Source organism: Salvelinus sp. IW2-2015, linkage group LG23 (genome assembly GCF_002910315.2).
Source record: "Salvelinus sp. IW2-2015 linkage group LG23, ASM291031v2, whole genome shotgun sequence".
Lineage (NCBI taxonomy): Eukaryota > Metazoa > Chordata > Actinopteri > Salmoniformes > Salmonidae > Salvelinus > Salvelinus sp. IW2-2015.
The window spans coordinates 1,612,213-1,625,577 of record NC_036863.1 but is presented as its reverse complement, the minus strand read 5'-3'; the positions used below and the strand labels follow the sequence as shown (position 1 = coordinate 1,625,577).

Below are 13,365 nucleotides of genomic sequence, written 5' to 3'. Positions count from 1 at the left end.
TTACCTTAGTGTTCTTGGGCACAGGGACTATGGTGGTCTGCTTAAAACATGTTGGTATTATAGACTCGAACCGAGAGAGGTTGAAAATGTCAGTGAAGACACTTGCCAGTTGGTCAGAGTACACATCCTGGTAATCTTTCTGACCTGTTTAAAGGTCTTACCCACATCGGCTGTGGAGAGCGTGATCACACAGTCTTCCGGAACAGCTTGTGCTCTCATGCACGTTTCAGTGTTATTTGCCTTAAAGCGAGCATAGAAGTAGTTTAGCTCGTCTGGTAGGCTTGCGTCACTGGGCAGCTCTCAGTTGGGCTTCCCTTTGTAGTCTGTAATGGTTTGCAAGCCCTGCCACAACCGACGAGCGGTCAGAGCCGGTGTAGTACGATTCGATCTTAGTCTTGTATTGACGCTTTACCTGTTTGGTGGTTCATCGGGGGACATAGCGGGATTTCTTATAAGCTTCTGGGTTAGAGTCCCGCTCCTTGAAAGCAGCAGCTATAGCCTTTAGCTCAGTGCGGATGTTGCCTGTAATCCATGGCTTCTGGTTGGTGTATGTACGTACGGTCACTATGGGGACGACATCATCGATGCACTTATTGATGAAGCCAATGACTGATGTGGTGTACTCCTCAATGCCATCGGAGGAACATATTCCAGTCTGTGCTAGCAAAACAGTCCTGTAGCTTACCATCTGCTTCATCTGACCACTTTTTTATTGATTGAGTCACTGGTGCTTCCTGCTTTAATTTTCGCTTGTAAGCAGGAATCAGGAGGACAGAATTATGGTCAGATTTGCCAAATGGAGGGCGACGGAGAGCTTTGTATGCGTCTCTGTGTGTGGAGTTAAGGTGGTCCAGAGTTTTTTTCTCCCTCTGGTTGCACATTTAACATGCTGATAGAAATTTGGTAAGACCGATTTAAGTTTCCTTGCATTTAAGTCCCCAGCCACTAGGAGTACCACCTCCGGGTGAGCGCTTTCCTGTTTGCTGGATACTTTTCCCACAACCTTTTCCATCTACTACTGATACTCCCTGTATAGCTCCATTCTTGTATATTTTATTTCTCATGTTACTATTTTTATTTKTATTATTWTTTTTTAACTCAGCATCGTTAGGAAGGGCTTAGACCCGTTGTATTTGGCTCATGTGACAAATAAAATGTTTCACCGCCCCCAAAAATACCATTGGACACTTCTATTTTAGTCAATGCCAAAATATGTTAATCTTGTTTGAGGAAACACTGCAAATCACCCTTGTGATACAGACCAATCAGAATAGTGGGAACTAATTTTAAAACGCTGTAAACCGGATAAATGTGGTTGTTAGATGAAGAGGAAGGAAGAAGAGTTTAGCAATCCTCTACAATGTGTCTCAACGTACAATAGTATTTGGCTGCATCAACGTTCTACAGATACACCAGCCTCCTCCTCCTGGGTTTCTGGCAAAGAAGCAACCATAGTTGCATCACTATGTCATTCAGGACACAAGGTGTGTTGTTAAACAGGCAATTTATGTTGTAACAATGGTGGCCAGAGTTCAAAACGGTTTATGTTTATCAAAACTGTTTATGTTTAACTTTCCTGTGTTTGTTATAGACTTTTCTGGGCTGATAACCTCTGAATATAGTAGGAGATCTGATTGATGGGATGTCCTCTGTGTTTCAAGCTATTGATGTAGAGCATGTAAACAGAAGGCTCTGTTAGGCCTAATGGTAGGATGTACTTAGAACTCGATTCAATCTAAAATGGTATTCAAAAGAATCTGGGGCAAGATATAATTATTTGAATCTTGTTGTCCTCGACGTATCAGCTATTTCAACACCTCAGTGATTTGCAAATGAAATACATTGACATTTTACTAATATTGACATAGTTCACTAATATCATACCGTGTGTTATAAATATGCAATGTAAATCACACATTTTTATGCTTTTTAAAATGATAGCTGCAGTGGTTGTTTACGTCAACAGTAGCAGTAAAGTCTGAGAGAATCTGTCAGGTCAATCGCAACAATACAGCAATTATGTGTGCAGCTTCTTCTTCCCAGAGCAACATACTACAATACAATGGCATTGTTCAGACATAAACACACCAACAACTGGGCMGTGGTGGAAAAAGTATCCAATTGTCCTACTTGAGTAAAAGTAAAGATACCTTAATAGAAAATGACTCAAGTAAAAGTGAATGTCACCCAGTAAAATACTACTTGAGTAAAAGTCTAAAAGTATTTTGTTTTAAATATACTTAAGTATCAACAGTAAATGTAATTGCTCCAATATACTTAAGTATCAAAAGTAAAATTTCAAGTATAAATCATTTCAAATTCCTTATATTAAGCAAACCAGACGGCACACTTTTCTTGTGTTTGTATTTTACGGATAGCCAGAGGCACACTCCAACAGTAGCAGTTAAGTGAGTCCACCAGGCAGTAGAGATGACCAGGGATATTCTCTGTTTAGTGAGTCCACCAGATCAGAGGCAGTAGGGATGACCAGGGATATTCTCTGTTTAGTGAGTCCACCAGATAGAGGAAGTAGGGATGACAAGGGATATTCTCTGTTTAGTGAGTCCACCAGATCAGAGGCAGTAGGGATGACCAGGGATATTCTCTGTTTAGTGAGTCCACCAGATCAGAGGCAGTAGGGATGACCAGGGATATTCTCTGTTTAGTGAGTCCACCAGATCAGAGGCAGTAGGGATGACCAGGGATATTCTCTGTTTAGTGAGTCCACCAGATCAGAGGCAGTAGGGATGACCAGGGATATTCTCTGTTTAGTGAGTCCACCAGATCAGAGGCAGTAGGGGTGACCAGGGATATTCTCTTGACAACTGCACGAATTGGACCATTTTCCTGTTCTGCTAAGCATTCAAAATGTAAYGACCACTACTGGTTGTCAKTGAAAATGTATGGAGTAAAAAGTACATTATTTTTCTTTAGGAATGTAGTGAAGTAAAAGTAAAAATKGTAAAAAATATAAATAGTAAAGTACAGATACCCTAAAAAAAACTACGTAAGTAGTACTTTAAAGTATTTTTACTTAAGTACTTTACACCACTGCAACTGGGTATGTTTTTTAAACATGATATAGCCTACACACACGGACATGGGTTCTGTAGTTAGAATATAACTTACGTTTGAGTTTGCTTGACGTGACAGGTCAAAAACGCAGTTGTAGAACTCAGCGTAATGGCAACGTCAACAGTAGGCTACTTTAACCCATACGAACAGACTGAATTAAAAATAAATCAAATTGATCTTACATTTTGGTTAATGAAGTCTTGAACAGGTCATTCCATGTTGTTTCTAGTGATGATGGGAAGTCACCGTGTGTGTCTCCAAAGCTRAGACAGAGACAGAGAGCATGCAGGAAATCCTCCTCCGGCTCAAACGGTTATATGTTGCTGGGATATGAAGTTAACAGTTAGCACAGGGGCCAGCCCCCTCTGGGTTGGGCATATGCAATCACACAGTTCTTCACTGTGATGCAATGTTGAAAACAAGCCAATGGCCACTTTGGAAACTAACACATTGCTATCTCTTACTGCACTCTACATACAATACTAAATGTTTGGATCCAACAGCTCAATAAATTATCTATTACCATGAGCCAAATACAAGGTAATTTTGAAGWACAAAAAAGCCTGTTGTCATTCAACTGGCTTATAATGGTTTAGGCTACTTCAACATATAAGTCGAGTGGACTAGTTGTGCATTCAAAATGTTAGGATTTCAAAGCCCTCAAAATACAGAATGGACTTGGAGCAAACACTAAGTGACACAACAGAATTTGGGATACCTATTCACAGCCCAGATATCCTAACTGATTGAACTTTATATATCCTGCAAAGCAGTTACCAGGACAACATAACAGGCCATTATGCAACTTTGAAATTAAATAACACAGAGAGACAGTGCTGCTGTTTGTCTGTAGCCTTCAGACACAACCGTGAAGTTGTCGAAATTATATTGTATGTTGTTYACAACAATAAGCCTGGATAATATGTGATGCCTCCTCTAAATTTCGATTTGGCAGTCAGTTAAATGTCTTGCACTCAAACAATATCCTTCATTGCCTTCTACTATAAAAAAAAAAATATTACCTTACCAAAAAGACTATTAGAACCACCCATGTCTCTGCCACCTGCAAAATCTTGTTCATTATTTGTCTGTCTTCTTAACACTTTTGGCTGTAGAGGAGTAAAGAAACCTGATCTGTTCTGGAGAACGGTAGCTGTCTGTTTAACACCAGTATATCATGTCCCCTCTGTCCCCGCTTTTTCTAATCATACCTACAGTACAGTCAAGTGTGACAATGTATCATGAACTTACCCAAGCTTGTTTGGGAGATATGATCACTGACCTGCATCTTCTCCTCCATCTACTGGTGAAAATAGATGCATTGCATTTCTGGGTACTCTTATCCTGGGCTCTGTGGACAGACATACAAGAGGGATAAGAAAATGCTTGTATTAATGCACCTTTATGAAGAGGACTGGCCAGCCATCAGAGCATGGTTCCTCTCTAGGTTTCTTCCCTCTCTGGAGTTTTCCCTAGCCAATTGCTCCTGCGTTGTTTATTCTTTAGGGTTTTAGGTTGGGTATCTGTAAAGCACTTTGTGACAACTGCTGATATAAAAAAGGCTCTATAAAATATATTTTATTGATTGGCTAGAAAAGTAAAACAGTGAATTCTCACTTACAAAATTCCTAAAATGCTTGATAATCAAGGTGAAATAAAGATGTTTAACATCTAAATAAACTACAATTACCGCATGCCCATTTAGAGAAACAGTATAATCAAAACCGACCAAAGTTAATTACATGATTCCGGTTTACTAGTTTGAAACAGGCTTAGGCCTACAGTAAAACATATTGACTAAGTTGTACACAAATATCCCAGTTGTCACTTTCTACAGTGCTACAGTGTTTCCACAGAGCTTATAGTCGCTGACTGATTAAAAAAATWAAAAATTAAAAGTTGCTGAAAATGTGTTAGGAGGGCACTCTCAATAAACTGCTTAGTCCTAAAAGTCATCAAATCCTCGACAAACACGACATGAATACTTACATTTGAAAGTTATTATTGCAGATTAATCAGTGTGGTCATCGGAATGGAATCCATGGTTGTGGTCCTGATGTATGGAGGATCAAACCTGCCATATTTATAAATAAATACATGCACCCATAAATACATGAATAAATAAATGCACATATAAATAGATACATAAATAAATGAATGCACACATAAATACATCATTCATTATTTCAATAATAAATCAAATTTTCATTAATTTATATTATTTCTTCATTTATTTATTTATGTATTTATTCCTCTAATATGATAATGAGGGGGTGTCAAGCAAACATATATGGGTAGTATCTAACACACCATTGGGTAGAACACTTTCCTGCAGTCAAATGACCAAATCGCCCTCTAGTGGCTTCATGGGTGAAATGTTATTCATATTTTTCATAATTTCCTTATTAATCAGCATAAAAAATTGAAACATCTGGTGTTTCTATATCAAACCTTTTGTTATATTTCAGTCTTCTGTTTTTGCTTTGTCATTATGGGGTATTGTGTGTATATTGATGAGGGGGGGGGGACTATTTAATCCGTTTTAGAATAAGGCTGTAACATTGCAAAATGTGGAAAAGATCAAGGGGTCTGAATACTTTCCGAATGCACTGTATGTCTTAACGATGAATGTGGTACAAGAGTTGATGTTATTAGATGGGTTACATCCTGCCTGGAGCTCACACTGGCTTCTAACTCGATTGCATATATGTGTGAATGTAATGTAATGAATGATTCTACTGTTGAAAGTGATCATTTCCCAATTTCGTGTACCATAAACTTTGATGTTACTATTCCAGATTTTTATTTAACCTTTATTTAACTAGGCAAGTCAGTTAAGAACAAATTCGTATTTAAAATGACGGCCTAGGAACAGTGGGTTAACTGCCTTGTTCAGGGGCAGAACGGCAGATTTTTTACCTTGTCAGCTCGGGGATTCGATCTAGCAACCTTTCGGTTACTGGACCAACGCTACCTGCCGCCCCTACACTCAAACCCTACACTCTAACCACTAGGCTACCTGCCGCCCCTACACTCTAACCACTAGGCTACCTGCCGCCCCTACACTCAAACCMTACWYTCWWACCACTAGGCTACCTGCCGCCCCTACACTCTAACCACTAGGCTACCTGCCGCCCCTACACTCTAACCACTAGGCTACCTGCCGCCCCCAGATAGAGTACCATTTAGAAGATGGTGATTTCATAAAGCAGACTGGGAAAAGTTTGGTGAGCATTACTTTAAGTCTGTTGGACAGTTTGTCTTTAGAGAGGCCGGGTTGATGTATGTGCTGCTTTCTGTGACCTCTGATTTTGAGTGCTGCGAATGTATATGTGCCAGTGAGTGAAGTGGGTGAGAAAAGGAAGGTGGTTCCTTGGTGGACTGAAGAGTGCACTGCGGCTATACGAGAACTAAATAGGGTTTACAGAGTGTTGCGTGCAAATAAAACTTCTGAAAATCTAGTTGATTTTCAAAGGAAGAGAGCTTTAGTACGTATGGTCATTAAGTCTGTCAAGAGAAATGCATGGAGACAGTTCTGCTCTACAATAGGCAAGGGCACTGAGCTGGGGGATGTATGCTCTATGTTGAAGAAGAGGACTGGAAGATGCTCGACTTCCAGTTTTGGTTATGGATCAAAAAATGTCCGGGATCTGATAAAGAAAAAACTGACTTGTTGGTGGAGACATTTGCTAGCATACATGGTGTGGTGACTTTGGATGATGTATATAAGCAATGCAGGTGTGAGATTTTAAATGCTTATGTTAATGTGTATAAGAAAAGGGATACTGTTGACTCTTCTTTGGATGCTGGTTTTACCATACATGAGATGTGTTCAGCCTTAATAGGCTGTGTATATACAGCCCTTAGGTCGTGATCAGTTGTGCTACGCAATGTTTAAGCATCTACCTGATGAGGTCATACATGTTCCCCTTGGATTATTTAATATGATTTGGAGTGAGGGGGGTTATATCTTGTGGTTGGAAACATGCAGTAATATTACCTTATGTAAAGCCTGGTAAGAACTCTTCATGGTGCATTTATTTATTTCACCTTTATTTAACCAGGTAGGCCAGTTGAGAACAAGTTCTCATTTACAACTGCGACCTGGCCAAGAKAAAGCAAAGCAATGCGGCAAAAACAACAACACAGAGTTACACATAAACAAAYGTACAGTCAATAACACAATAGAAAAATCTATGTACAGTGTGTGCAAATGTAGAAGAGTAGGGAGGTAAGGCAATAAATAGGCCACAGARGTGAAATAATTACAATTTAGCATTAACACTGAAGTGATAGATGTGCAGATGATGATGTGCAAGTAGAGATACTGGGGTGCAAAAGAGCAAGAAGATAAATAACAATATGGGGATGAGGTAGTTGGGTGTGCTCTTTACAGATTGGCTGTGTACAGGTACAGTGATCAGTAAGCTGCTCTGACAGCTGATGCTTAAAGTTAGAGAGGGAGATATAAGTCTCCAGCTTCAGTAATTTTTGCAATTCGTTCAGTCATTGGCAGCAGGAACTGGAAGGAAAGGCGGCCAAAGAAGGTTGGCTTTGGGGTGACCAGTGAAATACACCCTGCTGGAGTGCGTGCTACGGGTGGGTGTTGCTATGGTGACCAGTGAGCTGAGATAAGGCGGGGCTTTACCTAGCAAAGATTTATAGATGACCTGGAGCCAGTGGGTTTGGCGATGAATATGTAACGAGTGTAACCGATGTGAAATGGCTAGCTGGTTAGCGATGGTGCGCGCTAATAGCATTTCAATCGGTGACGTCACTCGCTCTGAGACGTTGAAATAGTTGTTCCCCTTGCCCTGCAAGGGCCGCAGCTTTTGTGGTGCGATGGGTAATGATGCTTCAAGGGTGGCTGTTGTCGATGTGTGCAGAGGGTCCCTGGTTCGAGCTCAGGTAGGGGTGAAGAGAGGGACGGAAGCTATACTGTTACACGAGGACCAGCCAACGAGAGCATAAAGGTTGCAGTGGTGGGTAGTATGTGGGGCTTTGGTGACAAAATGGATGGCACTGTGAAAGCAAACTGGATGTAGTCTGAGTAGAGTGTTGGAGGCTATTTTGTAAATKACATTGCCGAAGTCAAGGATCRGTAGGATAGTCAGTTTTACGAGGGTATGTTTGGCGGCATGACTGAAGGAGGCTTTGTTGCGAAATAGGAAGCCGAATCTAGATTTAATTTTGGATTGGAGATGCTTAATGTGAGTATGGAAAGAGAGTTTACAGTCTTGCCAGACACCTAGGTATTTATAGTTGTTCACATATTCTAACTCAGAACCGTCCAGAGTAGTGATGCTAGTCRGGCGGGCGGGTGCGGGCAGCAATCACTAGCATTTAAAAGCAGTTGRAGGCCACGGAGGGAGTGTTGTATGGCATTGAAGCTCGTTTGGAGATTTGTTAACACAGTGTCCAAAGAAGGGCCAGATGTATACAGAATGGTGTCATCTGCGTAGAGGTGGATCAGAGAATCACCAGCAGCAAGAGCGACATCATTGATATATACAGAGAAAAGTGTCGGCCCGAGAATTGAACCCTGTGGCACCCCCATAGAGACTGCCAGAGGTCCAGACAACAGGCCCTCCAATTTGACACACTGAACTCTGTCTGAGAAGTAGTTGGTGAACCAGGCGAGGCACTCATTTGAGAAACCAAGGCTGTTAGAATTATAGTATGCTCAGATTCTCTGTCTGGATTAAATAGTTGATCATCTGGTAAATCTAATAGGTGTGATCTACTATTGGAGGTATTAATGTTATTATGGAGAATTGAGAGAATATGTGTATTAGTGAGATTCTGTTGGGTCCCAGCACATTCGGGTGTGGAAGGGAATGAAATTGTAGACCAGTTAGCTAAAAGAGCTTTGAAACAAGATATAATTKATATTAATGTTCCACTGAGCAGAGGTGAGGACAAATGTAAGATCAGAGCCATTTTGATAGATGTGTGGCAGAAGAGATGGGACTCTGAGCCCAAGGGCCAGCATTTATATGCCTCACAAAGAAAGGTGGAGAAAGATTGAAAGGTCAGATTAGGAAGGAAGAGGTGTTGTTTGCTCGATTGCGCTTAGAACATTTTACATTGAACATGTCATTACATCTSGTTGGCAGCATGTGAATGGTTTGTGTCTGGAGTGTATGGTCGATGAAATATAGCATGTGTTGCTATATTGTTGTAAGTATTGTATCGTTACAGTCTGTTGAAGAGAGGGAAAGTGTAGGATCATTGAGGTTGGACGGGGTTGGAAGGTTTTTTTGGGATGGGGAGGGTCTATTAGAAGTTAGTAGGGCTCTTTATTACTTTCTTATAAGTACTAAATTAGGTAGGAGGATTTATAAATTATTATTATTATTTTCAAGCAAAGTGTAAGGGAGTTATACTCCAGTAAAGTAGGTGGCGGTAATGTAACATTTATTGGATGCCAACCGCAGTTAAACCTAATCAAAGAAGATGAAGAAGAAGAATTGTAAACCGTGATTGATCACACACTCCAGCACAGTAGGTGGTGGCATGCACCTTTAACGTTTGTTTGCGTACTGCTGTTATATCGAAGAAGAAGAACTGCACCGGCGCTGTCGTTATTTATTGAAAATAAATAGCTAGCTAATTCTCTCACCTCGCAATATTAACATTTGTCATTTTGTAATCCAAGTTGTAAAAACATGACGGAGCCTCAGGCAGCACTGTTACTCAGGAGACAGCTGGCAGGTAATTTATAAACTGGTGGCTAACGTCAACTAATTTAACGTTACCTARTTATAAACGTTATTTTTCGCTTGTCGGGTTGCTATGCTAGCTAACGTTAGCTAATCCATCTCATTTGGCCCACTTGCGGCACATGTAATCTTTGTTTCGGCTTTTACTTTATCGATCTAGCTACTATCGTGTATATGGTGTGAGATGTCACATATTGGCATACTTCGTTTTGATAGTTGAATATAGCGAGTCAAATAAAATGTGGTCTAAGCCCCCTGTTGTACCAACGTTACTAGCCAACAAGCTAAATCTAACGTTAGCTAACCAGTGGTAGCGAACTAACGTTACAGTTGGCAGTAATTTAGCTAGCATTGCTACAATATTTTCTATCTTTCCACCAAGTTTGGGGTAATATTTAGTCGTTCGGTGGCTAGCCATCCAAATGTATGTTGGGGCTAACGTCCACGTTGTTTAAAGATAAAATTGTTATTGTTGACGCGAAATGGTTACAACTTTAGCTAGCTAACTAGATAGCAAGCTAAACGTAACGTGTAATATACTATCCCTTTGTTTTGAACGTGATGTCGATTGCTAGCTAACGTTAGCAGACACACGTCAACTGCCAGTTGGTGGTCATTGGACAACTGTCAGCTTGATTTTAAATTAAGCAAGGGCCGTGCAGGAGTTTAACTGAACCACCCTTTTATTTTTCCCTTCATGCAGAACAAATTGTCTCTTGACTGTAAGGCAGCATAATGTCTAGTCAACTAGGCATGGCATAATCCCAGCACACCACCTATTTCCATGATTAGCGGCTCGCTAAYTACCTCAAATAACCGAGGTGCCAGGTGTACGTTCAGAAATGTACCTAGCTAGCCTAATATGGCTGTATCTGTCAAACTTAAATGACCTATTCAGAGTGATAGATACCATGTTATATCGTTCGATTTTTTTTTTATGCTGAAGGGGGATATGAAATCAATTGTGTACAATAGCCCATGATTTCACCATGATATCTTATTTCCTTTTTCATACACATGTAAAAGTTACAGACATGMATAAACAAACACTGCTGCTCCTAGCCAAGTAAAATTAAACTCCACGATGTACTTGACTTCAACGAAGTTGAGCGGAGACGAGTGTGTGGACTGTATCTCCGACTACATCGAGTCGCCGAAGGTCGAAACTTAAACCCTTACCGTGTACATATGTTGGTACTCCGTAGCGGTGTGCCTTAATTTGTTTGCTGTRATCCATACTTTTCATTAAACGTTCATAAAATACAACCACCGTCTGTTTCCTCGTATCGACTGACAGCGACTGGATGTAGTCTGAGGTACACTGTATCGTTGAGTTTTACTTGGCTATGCTGCACCTTGCCAAGGTTTCTCAGCTGAGGGAGAAAAGCCCCATGTGGCTGTGTTCCAGAGGCCTTCGCTGGCCCTAAACATGATCGCCAGGGTTGCTGTTCAAAGGGGATGTACTACTTCARAACGTACACTACCAGTCAAAAGTTTGAACACAACTACTCATTCAAGGGTTTTAGTTTGGACTATTTTCTACAAATATTAAAAATAATAGTGAAGACATAAAAACAATCAATTAACACAACGAACCATGTAGTAACCCCAAAAAAGTGTTAAATCAAACTATATGTATATTTGAGATTCTTCAAAGTAGCCACCCTTTGCCTTGATGACAGCTTTGCACACTCTTGACATTCTCTCAACCAGCTTCACGAGGAATGCTTTTCCAGCAGTCTTGAAGTAGTTCCCACATATGCTGAGCACTTGTTGACTGCTTTTCCTGCTTTTCACTCTGTGGTCCAACTCATCCCAAACCATCTCAATTGAGTTGAGATCGGGTGATTGCGGATGCAATCTGATGCAGCACTCATCACTCTCCTTCTTGGGCAAATAGCCCTTACACAGCCTGCAGGTGTGTTGGGTCATTGTCCTGTTGAAAAACAAATGATAGTCCCACTAAGCACAAACCAGATGGGATGGCGTATGACTGCAGAATGCTGTAGTAGCCATGCTGGTTAAGTGTGCCTTGAATTCTAAATAAATCACAGACVGTGTCACCAGCAAAGCACCATCACACCTCCTCCTTCATGTCTCATGGTGGGAACCACACATGTGGAGATCATCCATTCACCTACTCTGCGACTCACAAAGACACAGCGGTTGGAACCAAAAATCTCAAAATTGGACTCCTCAAACCAAAGGACAGATTTCCACCGGTCTAATGTTCATTGCTTGTCCTTTTAGTAGTTGTGTTTTTTTGCACCAATTTGACCATTAAGGCCTGATTCACAGAGTTTCCTCTGAACAGTTGATGTGTCTTACTTGAACTCTGAAGCATTTATTTGGGCTGCAATCTGAGTTGTATTTAACTCTAATGAACTTATCCTGCAGCAGAGGTAACTCTGGGTCTTCCTTTCCTGTGGCGGTAATCATGAGTCAGTTTCATCATAGCGCTTGATGGTTTTTGCGACTTCACTTGAAGAAACTTTAAAAGTTCTTAATGTTTCACATTGACTGACCTTCATGTCTTAAAGTAATGATGGACTGTYGTTTCTCTTTGCTTATTTGAGCTGTTCTTGCCATAATATGGACTTGGTCTTTTTCCCAAATAGGGCTATCATCTGTATCCCCCCCACCTACCTCAAATGCATTAATAAGAAGGAAAGAAATTCCACAAATTAACTTTTAAGAAGGCACACCTGTTAATTGAGATGCTTTCTGGGTGACTACCTCATGAAGCTGGTTGAGAGAATGCCAAGAGTGTGCAAAGCTGTCATCAAGGCAAAGGGTGGCTATTTTGAAGAATCTCAAATACAAAATGTATTTTATATAACACTTTTGGGTTACTACATGATTCCATATCTGTTATTTCATAGTTTTGATGTCTTCACTATTATTCTATAATGTAGAAAATAGTAAAAATAWAGATAAACCCTTGAATGAGTAGGTGTTTCCAAACTTTTGACAAGTACTGTATATACACCCTGGATTGCTGATGCTATGTATTGGCTGTTGATTGGCTTTGAAGCCACCAGTCAGCCATATTGTGTAGACGTTAATAAATGCATTACTATAGCTTAAAAAAAAATTCGTGCCAGGATAGCTGCCCTTTTGGCTTCAATACAGCGCCCCCTGTCAGTCCAGGGTTTATACACATGATTGGTACTACATCAGTTTCCCTTTGACTCCTCGCTCACCCCCATTAACAGCAGTAGTCGTAGTCACTCACCACCATTAACAGCAGTCCTAGTAATAGTCGCTCACCCCCCGTAACAGCAATGTCGTAGTAATAGTCGCCTCACACCCCCCAGTAACAGCAGTCGTAGTAAATAGTCGCTCACCAGTAACAGCAGTCGTAGTAATAGTCGCCACCCCCCAGTAACAGCAGTCGTAGTAATGTCGCTCACCCCCAGTAACAGCAGTCGTAGTAAGTCGCCCACCCCCAGTAACAGCAGTCGTAGTAATAGTCGCCCACCCCCATACCCAGTCTAGAATAGTCAGCCACCAGTAACAGCAGTCGTAGTAATAGTGCCACCCCCCAGTAACAGCAGTCGTAGTAATA

The 13,365-nt window shown here is 40.8% G+C and overlaps 1 protein-coding gene and 1 long non-coding RNA gene across 3 annotated transcripts in view; both read right to left on the bottom strand.

Moving 5' to 3' along the window:
• The window catches only part of spns3 (SPNS lysolipid transporter 3, sphingosine-1-phosphate (putative)), a 31,010-nt gene extending 27,619 nt beyond the window's left edge, over positions 1 to 3,391 (bottom strand). The window contains exon 1 of one of the 2 annotated variants that reach the window (XM_023969257.2): positions 3,258 to 3,391. The gene's annotated coding sequence lies outside the window, so the exon portion shown is untranslated. Of the gene's footprint in view, positions 1 to 3,129; positions 3,219 to 3,257 lie in introns of those variants that run through there. The other variant, XM_023969258.2, reaches the window with a different exon arrangement.
• Positions 3,392 to 3,887: 496 nt separating this feature from the next.
• On the bottom strand, positions 3,888 to 11,225 carry LOC111950773 (uncharacterized). Its single transcript, XR_002875526.2, has 3 exons — positions 10,977 to 11,225; positions 5,065 to 5,149; positions 3,888 to 4,426 (listed from the first exon to the last, which is right to left on the bottom strand). It is a non-coding gene; the product is annotated as an uncharacterized lncRNA (long non-coding RNA).
• Positions 11,226 to 13,365: the final 2,140 nt, after the last annotated feature.